At 33.3% G+C, this 7,564-nt stretch overlaps 1 protein-coding gene across 2 annotated transcripts in view; it reads left to right on the forward strand.

The window, feature by feature from the left end:
- LOC140447769 (LIM domain only protein 3) overlaps positions 1-3,333 on the forward strand; it is a 1,475,576-nt gene extending 1,472,243 nt beyond the window's left edge. For both annotated transcript variants that reach the window (XM_072540623.1, XM_072540622.1), the window contains one exon: positions 8-3,333. The gene's annotated coding sequence lies outside the window, so the exon portion shown is untranslated. The remainder of the gene's footprint in view (positions 1-7) is intronic.
- Positions 3,334-7,564: the final 4,231 nt, after the last annotated feature.

The raw sequence follows: 7,564 nt of genomic DNA on the forward strand, positions 1-7,564 counted from the left end.
ATTTCAGTTGAACCGTTATAGCCGGGCGATACAGGGACGTGCAATATTTTTTCGAAAAAGGAGCGTTCCCTAGACTTTCCATTCTTTGGTTCAGACACCACACCCCTCACCCAATCCTGCGTTACGTTTTTTCGAAAGAATTTTCGAAAATCGAGCTCAAAGTATGCTGGAAGTGAATTAAGAAGACATGACATGACGTTCGATGAAAGACTAGTGAAGTTTGGGTAAATATTAAGAACATGAGAACCTTGATACTATTGGTAGATTTAAATAGAAGGTAATAGGCAATAGTAGAAGATAACTCTTGAGAAAAACTATATAAATTGTTTTGTAAACGAATTTTTGCCGATCTTCAAATTTTACTTTAATTTTTTTACCGATCTTATAACAAAAACAAAGTAATTCATCCCTCGCAGAAATACTTCTTTATTCCTTTTTATTGTCAATTTGACATTGGAAAGATTTAAATCAGGCCTTAGGCATTTCGTCTTGTTTCAAATTTCATCTGTACGTTTGTTTTTGTATCGTTTCTTGTCTTATATTTAGAATTTTGACAACTATTGCGCTTAATTTTTTGAGACATTCAGGTTTTTTTGTTATTTTTGAAGTTTTGTTTTATAACTTAAATTCTTTTGATATCGGTTCAATATTCTTGTTCCCTTAAATAGCACATACCTTATTTCTTTCACCAATTTGTAATACCTATTATATAAATTCATAGGCTTTTGTCTCATTTTATTTTTTTACTGCACAATCCTCCAGAAATATTTCATGTTCACTACCAGATGTACAATAGTCTATAAAATTATAAGATTATTTTTCAATTTATATGGTTTTTGATCAAAAGATATAATTTTTAAACCATACTCTAAACCACTTTAGAAGCATAACTCTTTGATTTTTAATTTTTAAATTATTTGGTGTTAAGCTTGTTATATATGAATAGAAAGTAGTTTATGCCCTATTTTTTGATTGCAAATAACTGAAATCATGGGAATAGTTCAGAGCCAGTATCATGTGAAGATAAGCTGGTTTGGGGGTCTTAGGACGAAGTTAGGAATTATTATTTCCTAAGAGCAGCAGAAGAAATGTTAGTAAGTCTCAGGATCATTATATCCCTGCCACTAACTATGGCTTGACGTCTATGCGATGTTCTGGTATATCAACTATCGTGCTTCACGCGTAGTTCGATCCTCTCCAAAAAAGCAAATTTTCGTATTCAAACAACTAATGCTTTCATGCCTTTATGTACATATAATTATTTTAATTTATAAGTACCACCAGAACCACCTGAGAGTGGAATTTATCATGATCGATTATATTAATTTAAAAATGTCTACATCGAAATGACTTCCGCGAAACGTCACCTCAGGAGAGATACATCTCTAGTAGGCAGCAATCTTGAAGGTTGAAATTAAACTTAGAAATAAATAAATGAAATAAGTAATCAGATAAAGTTATAAAAAAAAATTTAATAACGCTGAAGCCACAGAGTCTCGATAGACATACTGTGGTTACTAACTTTAACAAAAGAGTAGAACAACCTTCAAAGGCTATAATATTAATAACGAATTTGGCTGTGAGGTTAGCATTAGAATATTGATAGAATAACATTTGCTACACTTAGAAAAGTAATAATGTAACAATACGGGTTAACAAATGCTATACTTAGTTACGAAAAATTACCATTGAACTACAATGAAGTATTCGAGATGTGGATCCTCCGCAAATTACTTAACATTTCGTGAACTACGCCAGTTTTCTGAAGCTTTAAAACTATTTACATAATATGTAGAAGATTGGAAAAGATTATTTTCTTACCTTTGGCCTTAAATATTTTCTCAGTAAGCTACGCTATATTCTATCTTTTGCGATGCGGCTTTTTTGTATACCGCAGAATGGTTCCGATCCGATAAAATAATTTTTTGGCTCGACAGAGTTGTGTACATTCGCCTCTGCTATACAACTTATATTCTGATATCTCAGGAAGCAATAGACTACAGTAGACTTTAAGAGCTTCTCTAAACAGTATTAATGCAAAAGGAACAGGACTTTGGTTGAACATAATCGTAACTAAAATTAAGTTTATGAAATTTAGTCGAACAAGAAATAATAACATCACGTAATAATTCAATGGAGTACAAATAGAAAACGTTGAAAGATTTAAATACCTAAGAAGCATTATTGCGCAAGACCTAGACCCAGAATCTGAGAATAAAAGTAGAATTGAAATAGCGAAAGCAACATTGAACAAAATAGGGACCATTCTTATGGGATGATAATCTTAACTTGAAACTAAGACAACAAATCAGCAAAAATAGCAAAAACAATGTAGTATAGATGTGGCCACACATAGAGTGCTTCGGATCTCATGAGTAGAACATGTATATAACACAGATGTTCTACAAAGGGCTAATACTCAGAGAAGATTATTGACCACAATACAGTGCAGAAAAATAACGTATCTGGGGCACGTACTGAGAGGAGAAAAATACCACTTACTACATCTAATACTTTTGGGTAAAATCAAGGGCCATCGAGGCTCTGAAACGTTCAAGAATGGACAGGCATAAGAAGTACTGAACAGCTTTTATATGCTTTTATATACAGCATATGGCAAAAATAAAACAAGTCTTACAGTGATCGCCAACGTCTCGGAGACCGAACAAGGCACTTGAAAAAAGAAGAAGAAGCTTTTACTGTAGCAGACTTATTACTAAAAATTCCTTTATGCCCTAGTAGCCACGGCAAAGTTACTTTGTTTTGACTAGTCAGTTGCTTAAGAGACTATTTGCAGTCCATTATTATCAAGTTATTACGGATTCACAATTTGTAGATTTCAGAAGAATTCCGTCATTATATTTTTTTTTCAGAAAATAAATAAACAATTAAATTTGTGCATAGAACAAGTTTTACATCGCCTGGTTAGTAAAATCATTTTGTTCGGGGAGTCCTATCCAAATTTTAAAATAAATAAATTAATAGAACTTATATAATATAAAATTTTCCTGCACTAACCACAAACACTCTGGTTAACACTAATTCATAATAACAAGTTATACATAAATGTATCAAAATCTATTTGAAAACTAGTACCCTTCACATTGTACCGATAGTATGAAACATGCGTCACATGTCTGAATATCGTTCTCATTTTCTTAAAATTCCCTACATTTGTACAGATAATGTATAAAGATAGTTGACGTTAAGATTTGTAAAAAATCTTTGTTCAATGCAAGTTGTGAATTTAAGTGAAAGAAAAATTCCGATCGCGTTTCATTTGGTATGTTGTTGTTATTTTTGTAAATAATAAAGTATTGTTAATTATGATTACATGTTGGTTTTTTTTTCTTAAACCTTTTAGCTAAGATCAGCGAGTACAATCATGTGCACACCATACCAGAAGTGTCAAAGAACATCTGGTAGTAAGTAGACAGTTAAGAGAGTGTATGTATGCTTACCCAAAAAAGCAACATAGAGAAAAATATATTTATAAATAGACATTATAAAACTTATAGAAGGCTACAATTTTCTGGTATATACTAGCAAAATTTTTGTTTCTCTCTGAAATTAAAGCAAAAATTTTTCACTTCACATGTTGGGGCGAGCCCGGAAATTGGTTTTCGGAAACAGTATTGGAACCGAGAAGCTTTTTTCAGTTTCATTGTGCTCATAGAAAAGTGTCGGAACCAAGAAAAAGATACCTACTTTTCTCGTAGGCTGTAGAATGACTTTTGACAAAATTAAACGCACAAATATAATAGAATTATTGCGAATAATGAACCTGGATTCAGACGACATCGACATAATGCCAAGATTAGCTACCATATTATAATTATAGTAGATATACTAAGTATAATTACATTGTTTTTACTATTTACTATCATGGCTTTACAGTAATCCTTAACTCTACTATAATTTTCATAAATCATATTTATTTTTGGACAACGGAAAAACAAATTTTCCGTGATTTATTTCAAATTGTTTTTCATTTGGTGCCGGAATGATGACTGCTGATACAGTAGAGTACATTTCAATATAGTGCTCCTAGCGTACAAGATATCAATTACTTCTATTGATACATGTAAACTACAGTACAACAAGAAATGTGATGCATAAATGTAACTTGATCTACTAATTATACGAGATGCAAGTCGAATATTGTTTAAATTGTTGATTTAAATTGACTGGTCGCCGGTTAATCGTGGTGGTAAATAGTTGATCGAAATGACGAACAGAACGAATAACAGTCTTGTTTGTTTTTACCTCTGCCACTCTTGAAAGTTTATCTTTACCGGAATGCAAGCCATTAATACGTCCCAAAGGCCATCTACATGGTGGTTGTTGATAACTATTCTTTCATATAAGATTAAAAAATTGTTGATACATATGACGAATTGTTTTGTAGTTGGAGAGCTTGCTTATTGGAATTGTGCTTAAGTCAGTGTCGGGAATGGTTGTAATAGGACGGCCAATCAGGAAATGGGAAGGAGTAATTGGCGTTAGGTCAGTTGGGTCATTAGAGAGTGCAAACATAAGTCTAGAATTCAACACTCCCTCGATCTGAATTAGCAAAGAATTGAAATCTTTGTAGAAGTTTTTCGCCGAGTAACACTCTCTTTAAATGGTGTTTCATGCTTTTAACTGCGGCCTCCCACAGACCGCCAAAATTGGGAGCATACGGTGGAATGAAATGCCAATTTATATTATGTTCAATAGCGTAATTGTAAATATAAGTATGATTTTGTAAAAGAAATTGACCAAATTGTTTAAGTTCATTGCGAGTTCTAACGAAAGTGGATCCGTTGTCTGAGTAAATGTCATTGGGGATACCTCGTCGAGCTATGAAACGCTTCAAGCAGTATAGAAAACAGTCAGTTGTGAGATTTGTAATGAGTTCAAGATGAACTGCTTTGGTACAAAAGCATACAAAAACACAAATGTAACCTTTCATTTCTTTTGCTCCCTACCCGACTCTGGGGTTGTGCGAGCTTCGGGCAAACTGTCCATTGGACAACTGGCAGATGTAGGTTTAAATTTAAAACAAGTAAGACAATTTCTTACAGTTTTTCTTGCAAGGTCTCTCCCCCGAATTGGACAATAATATTGTCGAATTGATGAGAGCTGTAGTTGAGGACCTGCATGTAATAGGATTTTATGTTTATGTTCAAATAGCAACTTAGTGAAAGGATGGTTAGATGAAATTAATATAGGGTGTTTATACTTCTAAAGTCTATTCCAGATATTCTAAGTCGACCCCCTACTCGTAATACATCGTTTTCATCTAAAAATGGAGTAAGATTTGGAAGTTTATGTTTGATTGGTAATGGTTTATTGGAATTTAAAATAGATATTTCCTCCGCAAATGAATCCAATTGTGCAAGTTTTATTAACCGCAATGATTCTTGCTCTACTTCGGAATGAGTTAAAGGGCCTATCGTTCTTTCTGACCTTTTTTTATAAGCGTTATTACGAAATCGAAGACAATAACTAACGACACGTTTTAAAGTTGAAATATTAGAAAATCGAGAGAACAGAAAGAGTGGTTCAGAATAGGTAGCCAATAACATCGAACTTTCAACCTTTTGTTCAGGAAGTTCGATTTCAGGCATTCCAAAAGGGTTGGGGGTGTCTATAGGACCACGTAGAAAAATTGGCCCCTTCTACCATAATTCACGGTTAGCTAGATCTTCTGGTAAAACTCGTCTGGAAGCCAGGTCTGAAGGATTTTCTTTAGTATTAACATAATGCCAATCATCCTTGTTGATTAACTGTTGAATTTTGGCGACGCGGTTTCCTACGAATTGTTTTAACTCATTAGGATCCTTTTTTATCCAACATATTACTATTTGAGAGTCGGACCAATAGTATATCGGTACGGACGGTGAATTGGCATTTGGCTTAAATGGGCTGTTAATTATGCTCCCGGTAGGGCAGCACGTAACTCTAATCTGGGAATTGTGAGTCGCTTTAATGGTGCAACTTTACTTTTGGAGCAAATTAAATGACTTTGATAATTGCCATTTGCATCTATGCTTCTATCTATCTATTTTACATGCGCTTGTATCTATATAAACCAATCACGAGTCAGTTATCACATTTTCACTAATCTATTGATTTTAACTTGTACTTTAAATGTTAGTTTCATAAAAATAATTAATAACTATTAACCCTACAGCGGTGACGTAAGAAATTTACACATTACTGGTGACCAGAGAGATATCGCTTTATATATTCTTATAAACACACATTTTTCAAATAATTTTACTTAATAAAGGGTTAAGATGTAATAGTTTACAAAAATGTTTCATCAAAAAAGTAATAGAACAAGTAACTGCTTAATCGTTAATAAAAATAAAACATACATTTCTTACGCAAATATAGAAAAAAAATGAATTAAAATTACAAAAATCCTAGTTTAGTCTCCACCAAAGCATTGACTACAAACAGAGGTAACATGTTCGAGACAGAGGAATTTACTACAAATTTTGCAACTTTATTTTGCTTTTTTATTTTGTTTAGAGGTACAAATTTGTCAACGCCCAAATTGTGGCAACCCCTGATGTCTCTGATGCGTTTCTGTGAGTAGCTTCCATATTTGTTGTGTTCTTTTTCGGATGGGATGTGGTATGTGTTGACACAGTATATTGCTAAACTGTGGTGTTAATCTGCTTGTGTTCTTATCGCATGTTTTTTCGAAACCTCTTGATAGTTGTGTTAAAAAACTTCTTCTGCGATATGCTGTATCTTCTTTTTGATTACATTTGTAAATTACAAATGCGTTAATTCCTGTCACATTGAATAGGTCACATCTTCTAGTTTTGCGAACATTATATTTTGATGATAACTAATCTACCATGTCAATTGCTACCTTTGTTTTGTTATAGTCAATAATCATTATAGGTTTTTGTGTAGTTCTCTCGATCTCGTCATCGTCATGCATGCAAGATACCAGAAGAACGTTTTTCTTCGGTTTTGGAAGGTGTGATACTAAAGCACAATTTTCCCCAAATGCAAACATACTTGATGGACTTGATCTACCTTGATCTTCAGTAAACTGGGTAGGTAGCTGTTTCTTTTTTTTTCTTATTATACCCAAGAATGTTAATCTATGCATATTGAGTAGTCTTTCGCATAGTTCAAAACAGGTGAACCAGTTATTAGTGGTTATATTTCGATTAGATGTACTAATTGGCTGAACGACTCTACTAACCATATTAATCGCGGAGTTACTAGGTTCAAATAAAGAACTATTTGGTTGTTTACCAACTTGTACCTGCATATTAGTAGTATAAAACATTTTATCATGTGCTTAGGAGAATATCTTGATCCCATAATTAGCAGGCTTGGAGGGTATATACTGTCGAAATGGACAGTTTCCACGAAACGCTACTAACATCTCGTCTATGGTTATGTATTAAGATGGATTGAAATTATTGATGCAGTTTTCATTCACTTGGTAAAACACATCTCGAATTGGAGCTAGTTTATCTACAGCTTTTCTGGTTTCTCGTATATCACAGTCATCAAATCTTAGATGTCGGAGAACTGAAAGGGAACATTG

Source organism: Diabrotica undecimpunctata, chromosome 8, assembly GCF_040954645.1.
Source record: "Diabrotica undecimpunctata isolate CICGRU chromosome 8, icDiaUnde3, whole genome shotgun sequence".
Classification (NCBI taxonomy): Eukaryota; Metazoa; Arthropoda; class Insecta; order Coleoptera; family Chrysomelidae; genus Diabrotica; species Diabrotica undecimpunctata.